Source organism: Rhea americana, unplaced genomic scaffold (genome assembly GCF_003343005.1).
Source record: "Rhea americana isolate MKP2758 unplaced genomic scaffold, rheAme1 scaffold_42, whole genome shotgun sequence".
In the NCBI taxonomy this organism is placed as follows: domain Eukaryota; kingdom Metazoa; phylum Chordata; class Aves; order Rheiformes; family Rheidae; genus Rhea; species Rhea americana.
This window is the reverse complement of record NW_028186557.1, coordinates 518240-530233: the sequence shown is the minus strand read 5'-3', so window position 1 is coordinate 530233 and position 11994 is coordinate 518240. Positions and strand designations below refer to the sequence as shown.

Genomic DNA, 11994 nt, shown 5'->3' with positions numbered 1-11994 from the left:
CCAGGGCGCTGGGCCGCCCGCCCCGGCGCCGCGGGTCGCCCTCGGCGGCGGCCACGTGCGTGGAGCCGTGGGGCGGCGGCGCGCGGGGCCGTTGGGTTTTTCCCACTCGGAGGCCTGCGCTAAGACAAACGGTTATTTACCTTGTCAGACATTATGTAACTGCGTTGCAAGGGTCAGCTTTGCGACACATGTGCGTTGGAAGCGGTAATAGGAAATCCTTTTCCTTACGATGTTTATATCGCCATGAATCACCATCCAGAGGATCCCTGAGAATTAGAACCCGCAACAATAGAAGGAATGTGAGGCGTAAAATGAAAGCAKTTTCTCATACTGCAGAACAATAAATTTTCTTTGGTGAATGTTCTCTGCAACTCAGTTTTTGCGTGGAAAATGTTAGTCTGCTTGGGAATTAAACATTGGTCAGTCCAGTGTGAGCTTATACCCAGGAAAGGTGACGGCCGTACAAATACGGAAGAGTTTGGGCAGCCCTAGAAATGAGTACTTCAGACCATGTCTGTTCACTCTCATTCACTCTTACTSCTTACTTCGCTTCTGAAGACATCAGTTAAAAAAGAGGGAATGCGTAATGAGGAGGTGTGATTAAGTCAGATAGTCAGATAAGATACAAAAAAAGGAAAAATGAGCTTGAACAGCTAGCATAAAAGGCAGATGMAGTTTAACTGATTCTTATCTTGTTTATCTTTTTAATCATACTTTATTCTCCTAAAGAAGGCTTTCTTCTTGCCAGTTGGGATAATTAAAACGTTTTGACTTGCAAACAGCTGTAAGTTTTACACCGAATTAATTATTTCTTTTTAGGTATCAGRAAAAAAAACTGGAGAACATTTTTTCATTCTCTGAATTTTTGCTGGCTTATTTTGCAAATGACAGGTCTTTTCATTTTTGAGTCATGCTGTACTTACATGGAAAATGAGGTTCAATTAAAATGTACAAATCATCATTATAAAATTACTTTTAATTAAATACAGGTCTCTTAAACATGGTGAATATGTTCAAGAAGAAATAAGGATGTGTTTGTTCAGGCTGTACGTTCAATTGACATAAACTGGCATCACCACCAAAAGAAGTAGACATATGCTTCTCCATGTCTTGCTATTTGCTCACAMTTCCTTTCCTCTTGTATGAGTGTTTGTGCAGTAACCTAGTAAGCTGGATCAGGGATCTGGTCCAGGTCAAACTTAATCTAGTCTAGTCAAAAAAAATAAGTTAATTTTAACCTAAATAAGGTTAAAAGACAAGTAAGGTCTCTGATGCAATTGAAATGCTTGTGCTGGTAATGTGGTGGTTAGAAACGAGTGTTTGGGGGYTGACTGAGGGCAGAGATTGTTTCTTTTGGCCAGATCACTGTCTTAAAATGTACATGAAAATACAGCTTATATGGCATCTGTACAGAAGCTGGCTTGGGTTCAGCCTACTGTGAGCATAAACTGAATGAGTGCACAACTGTCAGCAGCTGACCCCAGAGACAGGTCCCAAGTTTATTAAAAACACATTTTGCATTTAAAAAATGACTTACTAACTAAAGGAAATGGTAAGTATTTTTAGTCATTTGACTAATTATTTCAGCAGTGTTTAGGCCTGCTGCAACCCCCACAAAACACCTAAAGAGTTAGATGTCTAAAATCGAAGGGAGTTAGGTACCTGATTTATTTAAGAGCCTTTGAAAATTCCTCTGCCCAGCTTAAACTGGAAATAAATCATAAATAAATCATAGAATGGTAAGGTTGGAAGGGACATCTGGAGGTCATCTAGTCCAACCCTCAAAAAATTTAAAACTAGCYCTTGATCTTAATAGATTTATCATGAATAGATCTTCCCCTTATACAACTGTTCTTTTATCCGCTAGCTGGAAAAAGAAACTTTTTTTAGTTCCCARTTGCTACTTTATCTTAGAGTGAATTTAGTTTTTCAGTTTTCCCCTTTCACAAATTCCCTGCATTGGCTTGCTAAACTGAATCCAGATCTACTGAAAATCTTTCTGAATGATAGAATAAGCGAAATGAGGAAAATTAAAATAATGGCATTCGTTGTAAACTAATTTGGATACTTATTTAACACAATACATGGCATTGTACTATAGTTGGAAAACTTGAGGTGGTCGCAGACATTTTTGTGAAGCTATAATTGTGTGACCTATAACTCATTGTAGTGAGAAGACGACTCATTGATGCATATTTTTACATTTAAAATRGTTTTGGTGAATGACAGCTTAGGCTTAGATTGTCATTTTGAAATTTAAACATATATTCATGAAATAAGCATAGATTTGTTTGCTCAAGGTAGTATAAAAATGCAAGCTTTTTACTTCATTTATTTTTTGTGACTATTTTTCTCTGCAAGCAGAAAATGGCAAAGATTTTTAAAAACAGTAAATGATTTTAAGATTTATCTTACATTCATGAACTCTTACATTACAGAACTGATTCTTAATCATTTCATCTAAAAATAATAGTACTTGTGTGGAGGTAACTTTGGTTTCATTACTGTAGCTAAAGGAGTTAAGTCTTCAACAGTTAAATGTAAGTTCAGATATAGGTGGCTTATATTACAATTTATCATACAAGTCTGGTTTTATCTATGCAAACTATGCTCCGCTGAGTTGTAAATCACTGTTGCTCTAGCTGATTTGCAGACCACCAGAACTCTGCAGGTTACCAGGAAGCGATCCATGAAATGATTGCGTATTAAAAATATACCCTGTATGCATCCGGTCTCATGCAATTGGCAGTACCGCATTGGTGCTTTCTAGCAGGTCAGTTCAACTACTTTACTGTACAYGCTAGTAAGTGTTTATCTACATCTCCCTGTTCTTACTGCTAAATAAGATACAAGATGATCTGTGGAYATTTTTTTTTCTCCTAAGGGGAATGGGGAGGAGCTAAATCTAAACAAAATGCTGAGGAAACTGTTATAAGCCCATACTTGGATATGCCATCTGAAGATTGTGGTCACACCAGAGCAAGGGTGGAGCCAGAGCCTGGCTGTTTCTCTGTCTGTTTGTCAGAGGTACTTAACACATTCAAAATTGCAGGCCCAGAGATTTGATTAGTATTTAGGCCAGCTGAATAGTTTGCTTGGGTGTCTGAGTGTTCAGACAAGGAGTTCTGGACACATGAGYGAACAAAGTTGTATGTACTTAGAATCAAGCCAGGAGGTTATTTTCATGTTAGATAAAATTTCAGAAGAGTCTTTATAGAATTTGTGCTGGAGTCTTAATATTGCCTGTGTTCTATTTTAAAAGCTTGAGTTCTGTTTTGGATTGAAGCTGTTGATTCTTGGGAGATGTATTTGGTTTTATATAGAAATACTATAGGAGCGGGAGGACAATGTAGATTTCTGGCTATTTAGTTATTGAGGTTTATTGTAATTCTTAGAAGTTCCTGAACTTACGGTAATTCATGCCAGCCATGGATCTGCTCCCTAAAGAGTCATGAGATCTCTTCATATGAACCTTTTCCCCCTCCTCTTTCTCTAACTATATTTTTTAATGAAAGTAATGATCTCTGCATATGTCTGACAAAGAATAAAAGTAGGCGTAAACCCTTATGAACGACTTTGGGCTTTGCAGCGTGTGTGGATGGAGGTATCTAAGTTATGAGGAGAAGCCTGGCTCCAGACACATCCCTGTGACAACTATTTTTTAAATGATTTGTGCAGTCTTTGTACAGTACAAAGGTAGAAACAGAAGCTCGATAAAGGAATCATAGGAATAAAAAAGCTAAAGGCAGATTTGTATCGGCTAATGCAGAGGGGAAAGGTAAAGCTTAAAACTGTGATCTTCCAAATAGGCATTTAACAGTTTCTCAGACTAGACCCCATGTTTCACTTGCGATTTTTAGGAGTGAACCCTCCTTCCTGGCAACACAGCCCTTAGTCAAGAAATGTTTTATTTTAAGTGGGGGAAGAGTGAGGAGAGCAAGAGATGGCCAAGGCACCTTATGTAGCCTACTGAGTATGCTGTTCGTTTTGTCAGTAGGAACCCTGCTTATGTATACTTTTTCTGCTTGATTCAGAAAGAACTCATTTATCTCATATGTAGGATAGCCATCTGGCTGGTTTTGATTTGTACTTGCCCCCAAAGTGCAAATTGATTTGTTGTCTAAAGTGGGCTGCTTTTCTTTTTTTTTTAATATAACACCTCCTAGAGGATTGTCTTCTCTACCAGGAACTCCATGGCAAATCTCTTTTCATTTTTTCCTATTGAAGTTTTTCTGCTTTTCATAAATAATTTATTCAAGAGACCAGAGGGATGGCTAATGAGAGATTAACTCTATGCCCAAGGGCTAGGGCATTTCCCTGGGATGTGGTAGAGTCAGGCTGCAAGATCTTGCTTCAATTACTGTTGCTTCCCACATCACAGGAGAGCGCTCTCACTGCCGGGAAAAATACTTGTGTGTAAATCTTCGGCTCTCTTTTGTGTATGTTAGCCAGKCACTGGACTGTATATTAGGTAGGAAAGAAAATACCAAATTTAAGAGTCATGCTGAGACCAAGGCATGAAATAAACTGAGCAACTTCTGAGCAGCATTGTCAGGATTTTGGGCAGGATTAAGTACCCAAATGGGAATGTGGATTCAACATAGACTTAATCAGCAGCGGAGCAGGGGTTTCAGCGGTTCTGTAGGTTAGATTTGGACTGTAACATGGTGTGTTGACAGAGCTTTGGTGAATCTTACTGCAGTAATTTAAGATGTTACTRTGCGCAACTGTCTGTCCCGTGCTAGTGGTTATCACCCTCTGAGAATCAGCAGAAGGGAAAGCATTTTTGCTGCAGTTCTTTCTCAGCTGTTTCAGTTCAAACCCACGTTCATTAGCAGTTTAAGTTAYATTGCTGAGTTTTGCATAGAAAAAAGTGAAGTGCCTTTGCATATTCTTTTTGGTGACCTCTATATTGGGGACGATACCCTTCAAGGGAAGGCAGAGCTTCAGCTCGGGGGAAGCATCTAGCTGGCGAAATACCTTCTTAAGCTGTTTGGGAAGTTTTGCCCACAGCCCACATACGAAAGCCTTTGTGAATCTAGCCCAGACTTCTACAGGTTTATTTTTGAAAGTGGTTCTAGCAAGGGAGTTCTTGCCACCGCTTCCTCGCAGTATATAGATATATGGATGTCTTCTGCCCAGGATCTTTTAGACGTWTGCTGCTAGACTAGTACCAACTGTCATTAATTTTCCAAGTATGTGTGTAAGTGCGGTTAGGTATAAAATCTGTGGAATGGTAATTGGGCCTCTTTTTCAATGTTATGGGACAAACCTTGAAAGCTCTGTGCCTGTTGACTTAATAATACAACCAGTATTTGTAAATTGGAACTTCGTCCTCTTTTGTGAACTTCGGTTTGCTTCTACAACTCAGAGTAGTCCAGGGCCTGAGCAACATTTCTCCTCTATTGTTTTAGAGCCGTTCATTTTGAAGTTAAATATGTGGAAAATGTTCTCTTGAATACCATGTTAATGCATAATGTGTTCATTAAGTGTTTAGGGAATTAACTTGTAATAGCTTCAAGTATTACAGTCATTCTAAAATAATTTTCATGACTATTGTAGAATTTAACACACAGTGAATGTTATAATGCATAGAAAATGTTTCTCAGAAATAATGTGCAATTCATGAGTGTACCAGGAATTTCTTATTTCTAATCCTAGATTTCATACTGCTTTYTTCTGTGATCGTGAACAACCACTTTTTTTCTGTGTTTTTGCAATTTACCTGTCTCAAAGATGCCATGAAGATCAAGACCCTAATTCTCCAACGAACTGTGTGCATGCAGAGGAGAAGCAAAGCCTACGTCACTTATGTCATGAAAACCTTGAAGATGAAAAAAGCAAAGCTGTGTAGTGTTCTTTCTTTAAACAATCTGATTTTTTTTTTTTTTTTTTTTTTTTGTATGGTAATAGCAACATGAATATGCCCAGCTGCCTGAAATATTTTCTGGAACTTCTTTCTGTTTTTTTATAAACATGAAACATTCTTTTCTGTTTTTACAGTTAGGAATGATGCTGTTAAGGGAGTAAACATTGTTCAAGTTACCTGTTCTAACTAGTAACACTTTTCTGTTGACTCTTCAAAAGGCTCCAGTAATAGGAAATATGCTACCCAGTAAGACATTTATTTTATAATTCATTTTTTCAAAGCAGTAGTACAGTAACTGGAGATGATATTTTCTCTGCAAAATTCATTTTAATTTCTTCAGCTTTTCTGATCTCTTATGTCAGTATATAGTATTAATCTTAAATACAAACAAACCACTCCTAGCTTAAGAAGCCCCTGAGCTGCAAATTGCTGGAGGTTGAGAGCATCTTGCCAATATATTCTTCCTGAAATACCTTGGCCACTGTCAGGGGAAGGATGCTGAAAGAGACATTTTTGATATAACTGATACGACTGCTGCCATGTTAATGTGAAACTATGGTTGAAGTACAGGATGATTCTTTTATATGCATGAAAGAAAGGAAACACACACAGTATTAGTAATAATACCATTAGGGAGTTAAATCCTGAGGGGACACATACTTCCTTCTAAAGAAAGTGTTCTTTGCAGTAAAGGCTCAAATTTAAGAAAAGAAATTAAGGAATCTAAGTATGTGCATTTGTGGCTCTGCCATATATCTTCAATGCAATTATGGAAAGTTGTACAAGTTATTTTAGAATTAGGAATTACCAAAGGCAGAAATAATAATAAGAGTTAGCAAATAAGAGAAGTAGTTGAAAAGAACACCAGTCTCTTCTTTGTTTTAGTGAATATTGTGCTGTATTAGTCTTAATTTCTCTAATATGCTTCAMCAAGAGAACATAGGGTAGTTTGAAGTAAATACATGGAAATTAGTTGGCAGTGAAAAAACATCAAGTTTTTAGATGACTCATAGTATGATTCGACAAACTTAATGACAGCAAATATCTCCTATTGGAAAGAATAAGGCAGTGTGCATCATGTTTCATATCCTTCCGCAGAGCTCAAATATATCTACGCTTGAATAAGCGAACACTAAAATCTTATTTAATGCCATTAGTAGCTAGAACATGAATGCTTGGGAATGGATGGTTACTGTGAAATAGCCATGAAATTGAAAGCTAGTATTAGGAGGAAGTGTGTAAGTTGTAGTTAGGTTAAACTAATGTTTTTCAAGTTCTGATACCCTGCTCATTGATAACCGTTAGACTACTTGTAGGTGGCCCACATAGGTCAGATAAGCAGATCAACTATCAGTGGGTTTTAATGTGGTACACCAGCTTCACTGGAAGATGTTTGCAGGTTTGCAAATGAAGAGGTTAGAAAACCATTGGTTTTGACAATACCACTTGAGTAGCCTCGTCTGCAAGGGCTTGTCTACACAGGACTTTTCCTGATTAACTCCATGTCCTATTCTACAACAAAGAGTCTGGTTCTGTTTACATTAAACCATTTTCAAAGTACAACTGCGCTTTGAATTCATACCCTGCCTTAATCCATGTTAACTTTCCAGTGTATGCCCTAAGGGAGCAGTAAACTAAACTGAATGACTGTGTCCACATAGGGGTTTAATGGAGTTTAACTAGCAGAAATCAAGTTCATCAGATTAATTTTCTTGATGCCCTGGTATAGACAAGCCCTAAGAATACAAGTGGTTTAGTTCTCAGTGAATGAAATGTGTTATAATATCCAACAGTGAGATTTTATTACATTTTTGTGTGTGAAATACGACTACTGTAGTATATAAAGTGGTATTTTGACTTTTTTGGTACTGTGACTTTTGTAGTAATTGCAGCTAAATCTGAGAAACTAGTATTCATGTGCTTCAGCTACTAAGTGCTGTATTTGTTTTTCAATTTGGATCAAAATACATATGTTTGCTTAGATAGCAGGTACTTTTTTCCCCCGGTACGAAAAAGTCTGTCCTCTGAATCATTATTTCAACTCYGACAGTGTGTGTATTTAGCGCATTTTAAAGCAGATGAATACCGTAACATTTTAAATGTTTATAGCAAATCTGAATATTATGGAAATTTGACATTTTCCATAAATGAGAATATTCKTTAAAATGTCTAAGTAGATAAATAGTTTTGATGGCCTATATGGAATGAAAATGTACTTCATTATATTTCAGAAAATTCACATGCATTTAAAGTAATGATTTAACCTCAGCTACTGCCATATTTGAAATGCATTTATATTCTCAGCTACAACTCAAAAGGTCAGCTCCCGTGTTCTGAAATTTATGTATGRATTGATGTTGCATAAATAATTAAATAAATATATTTTACTCAGCAGGCCTATAAGGTTAACTGCCTGTCTGACTTACATTCGGATTACTTTTTTGACATAATTTTTAACTAAAAACAAATCTTCTGTGTCAAAGAACTTAGTTTCCAATAGTACTATCCTTCAGACATTGACCGAAATCTTAATATAGCAATACTAAAGTTTACAAAAGTTTAAACAAACTGAAACTCAGTTTTTCTTAGCAGTCAACTAATGTCACACTAAAGCCACGATCGCTGATCAAAACAGAATTAATTATTTGTTGCGCGTTGTGGTTGCTGTGTCAAAATCCTTTAAATGCCTCACGGAGCTGAGAGGGAATCTTAGAGCCTGTGACAGAGCAGCTGGTCTGGACATGGGCTGATGCCCCAGTTGACAGGTTGTTGGATTAGAAAGAATATCAAAGGCAGTGAGTAAGATTAGGGATAAGTGAACATCTGACAGCAGTTTGCAGCAGGGGAGAACAGATGATAAACAATGGGAGCGGGGCGCGGGGGGGGGGAGAGGTGAGAAGGCCATGGGAAAAGTGTGGCGGCAATCACTGAAGCTCCAGGTTGCCGAGCCTCATGAATAGAACAGGAAATGGGATTTGCTAGGACAGATGTGCCGAGTGGTGATGAATACATTATAGGGAAATGAGGCTAAAGTCCTAAAGGTGAGAGATGTTCTTTCTCTGAAAATAGAAAATAAGGGGAAAGTTTACGCTCCTGGAGAAATAAGCATCGATATTTGAAAAATAATACAGGAAGAGAAGCAATTCAAATGGTGATTTCAATGAAATGGTTATTATTCAGTAACGTTTCTGACAAACTATGAGTCATTTACTTCTATGATGATGATACTTAAATATTATTACAAATRTATTGCAAGTGTTTATTTTAAAGCTAAAGCTGCATGAATGATGGAATAGTTTCAGTGATGGAGTAACCTCTTGGGAAGCACTGAGCGGATACTGCTCAGTCATGTTTTGTGTATTTGCTGTGTGTTATATGGCACTCACATAGCATAGATTTGATCCTGCCTCTATTAAAGAGTTGTGCTGGGTGATCCTGTGAGGTCTTTCTAGCGTTACATTTCTCTAATCCTGTCATGGGATTGTATGCTTGTTGAAAGTCATGTACAAGTGTAACTTTTCTTTAGAATATTTTTTCTATACTCCGTGAAATTCATTGTTTTCAGTTCTTGCAGGATCTTTTCCTTATAGTTGTGATACAGTTATCACAGGAAACCAGAAGAAACTTTTTATATTTTCTGATAAGACTGTATGTCAGTTCACAGACTTAGAATTTCTTCTGACTTTTTTTTTAAGGAAATCTCATTGAAAAAACATTACCACTTTGATAGCAGATTTCTTTAGCAGAAAGAGGGTATGCAGCGGGGATRATGTGTTACTCTGAGAAAATATTGKTAAGATTTGTTCTCAGACATCTAGRAGGTTATTCCACAAGACATTCTCCCRCTTTGTAAAAGGAAATAGGAGCTTGCTGAAACAGAGTAAAAACACAAACTATGAGYGTCACCAACTGGAAAACAAAAAGCTCCATGGCCGAAGGACAAGAGGTGACTGAGCTGTGATGGAAATGCCCACCATCTGTCTTTCCTGACCTCGGCTCTCTCGTATGGGCCGCCTCTGTCCTGGGGACGCAGAGACGTCTGCCTGGCCTCGTTCAGTCCCTGCTTGCGCCTAGCCTTGTGTACTGTAACCGTAGCGCTAATTTTTAGAAGAACAAAGAATTGTAGCTAGAATCTGGGATTAATAGGTATGTCTGAAAACCTGGTTTCATAAAAGTAGCTGTTTGTATTGCAAATATTCAATGTGCTATATTTTGAACGTGATAGTATCACTTGAATACCACAATTATAGTATCAGTACAATTCAGTTCAATTAATCGCAAATTCAATACAAGTTATGTATGACTTAAGGAGCAGGTGCATTTGTTTGTACTTGTGGTCTCTTCAAAGTAGCTGACAGATATTTCCAAGTTACTTGTGTATTTTTGGTTATCATTTTTTTTCCCAAAGGAAAGAGGATGAGGAATTGGCCACTGCTATAGGAATTAGATTTCAATTTGTTCTTTCAAAACTGAAAGGTGAAAGTGAAATTAAGAAAATAGCAAAACCTGGAGCTAGTTGCATCTGTCGCTTTGAACTGATACTTGGGGGGGGGGGGGAGAAGGGAGAGGATGAAAAGCCCTGAGGATCTTTGTGAAGAGGGTCTGTGAGAAAGTCTTAGGAGAAAAATCTAAAGGTTGTTACTAAGCCTTGGCTTCTGTTAGCCCCCTGCTGCTGTTCTTCATCAAGTTATTTTAATGGCTTTCAAAGCAAGTGAGTGGAAAATGGTTTCTCTGAAACTTTTAAGGAGACTGAACTGAAAAGTGTCATTGCTTTATAAGTAAAACACATCAAAGATTGATGGAAGAATTGCTTGTTAAACACATCGTAGATTTTAATTAAAAAAATGGAGATATCATAAAAGAGACATCAAATCGTCATAACTGCCTAAAGGTGAAAGTTTAATGGCTTGTCATCTGCTCAGGAACCTGTGTTAAGTGTCTCTTTCATAGCTTTTGTGACCCTATGTATGTGTGTAKGATTTTTTATTTTTTTTTCCTCCTTTCTGGAGGAAAAGTATGAAAGTGTGAAAATGTAAGTGGTGGTTACTGTGCTTTTCAATTTTCTTTTGCCTATATTCAGGGATAGCTTTTTTCTGATTTTTTTTTTATATGTAATGCTTCAAATTCCTAAGTATTTTTTTAAAATAGTTACTTTTCTTTCTGGTGCATTAYATTAATTATATTGTCTGTGTCCACTCTTTGCAAAGCAGATTTGTGTATTACAGAGTGATTGCCTGAGTCTGTSTGCTGGAACCTGCTCCTCTCCCTTTCTTTTCCTCTCCCCTCTTTATTTTCCCTCTGCAGTCCTCTCAGTCAACAAACTGTGTTTTTTAGAGTTGTGCAGTAGATTTCTTACTGATGGGAAGAAAATATTTAGTGCACAGAGAAAACAAGGGTTTCACTGAGAGTTTGAGCTGTATAGTTTTGAGCCAAATTTTCCTCCTTATGCGTGAGGCAGCATATGATCAAAGTGCATTTTCAGTAAGCAAATACAAATAATTATTTTAAAAGATTAAAAGARCTCTTCAGCAACCTAATACAGCACACAGAACGTTAATCATTAGTCCATTTTACAATTTCAGAAATGTTAAATGTAATTCCAATTTTAATTCATGCATTCTTTCTGAAGTTACACAGCTAGGTCTTAGGCATGATTATGGCTCTAGATATGATTCATAATGAAAAAAATAGTTTTTGCCAAGAGCCTGATATATGATAATTGCATACTGGATTATTTGCACATCCTGTGCTTAGAAACAGTATGTATCACTGAAAAGCATAATATTATTAGAGTGATTTTGTAAGGCTTTCGTGATGTACAGGCTTATTGAAAATAGAGACTAGGGAGACTGACTATGCAAGCAATGTCACATAGAATTTAATAACTTTGTGTTATTGTTCTAACAATTCTTGTCATTTTAGCTGATGTTTTAGTTGGCCATAACAGTTGAGCATCTTTATCTCTTAACTCTGTCACATCAAGATGAGTAAACGTTTTTTTAAAAAGTTTGTGTGAACCTGTTTGTTAACTRTCTCTTATTGAAACTCAAACCTGAAACACAGTTCATTCTTGTTTAGTGCTTTTATCATTGACCAACAATTACCAATTGGTATTTATGAATTTG

At 37.1% G+C, this 11994-nt stretch overlaps 1 protein-coding gene across 2 annotated transcripts in view; it reads left to right on the top strand.

The window, feature by feature from the left end:
• Positions 1–11994, top strand: part of NUDT14 (nudix hydrolase 14) — a 61024-nt gene that overhangs the window by 508 nt on the left and 48522 nt on the right. The gene's annotated exons all lie outside the window — the stretch shown is intronic.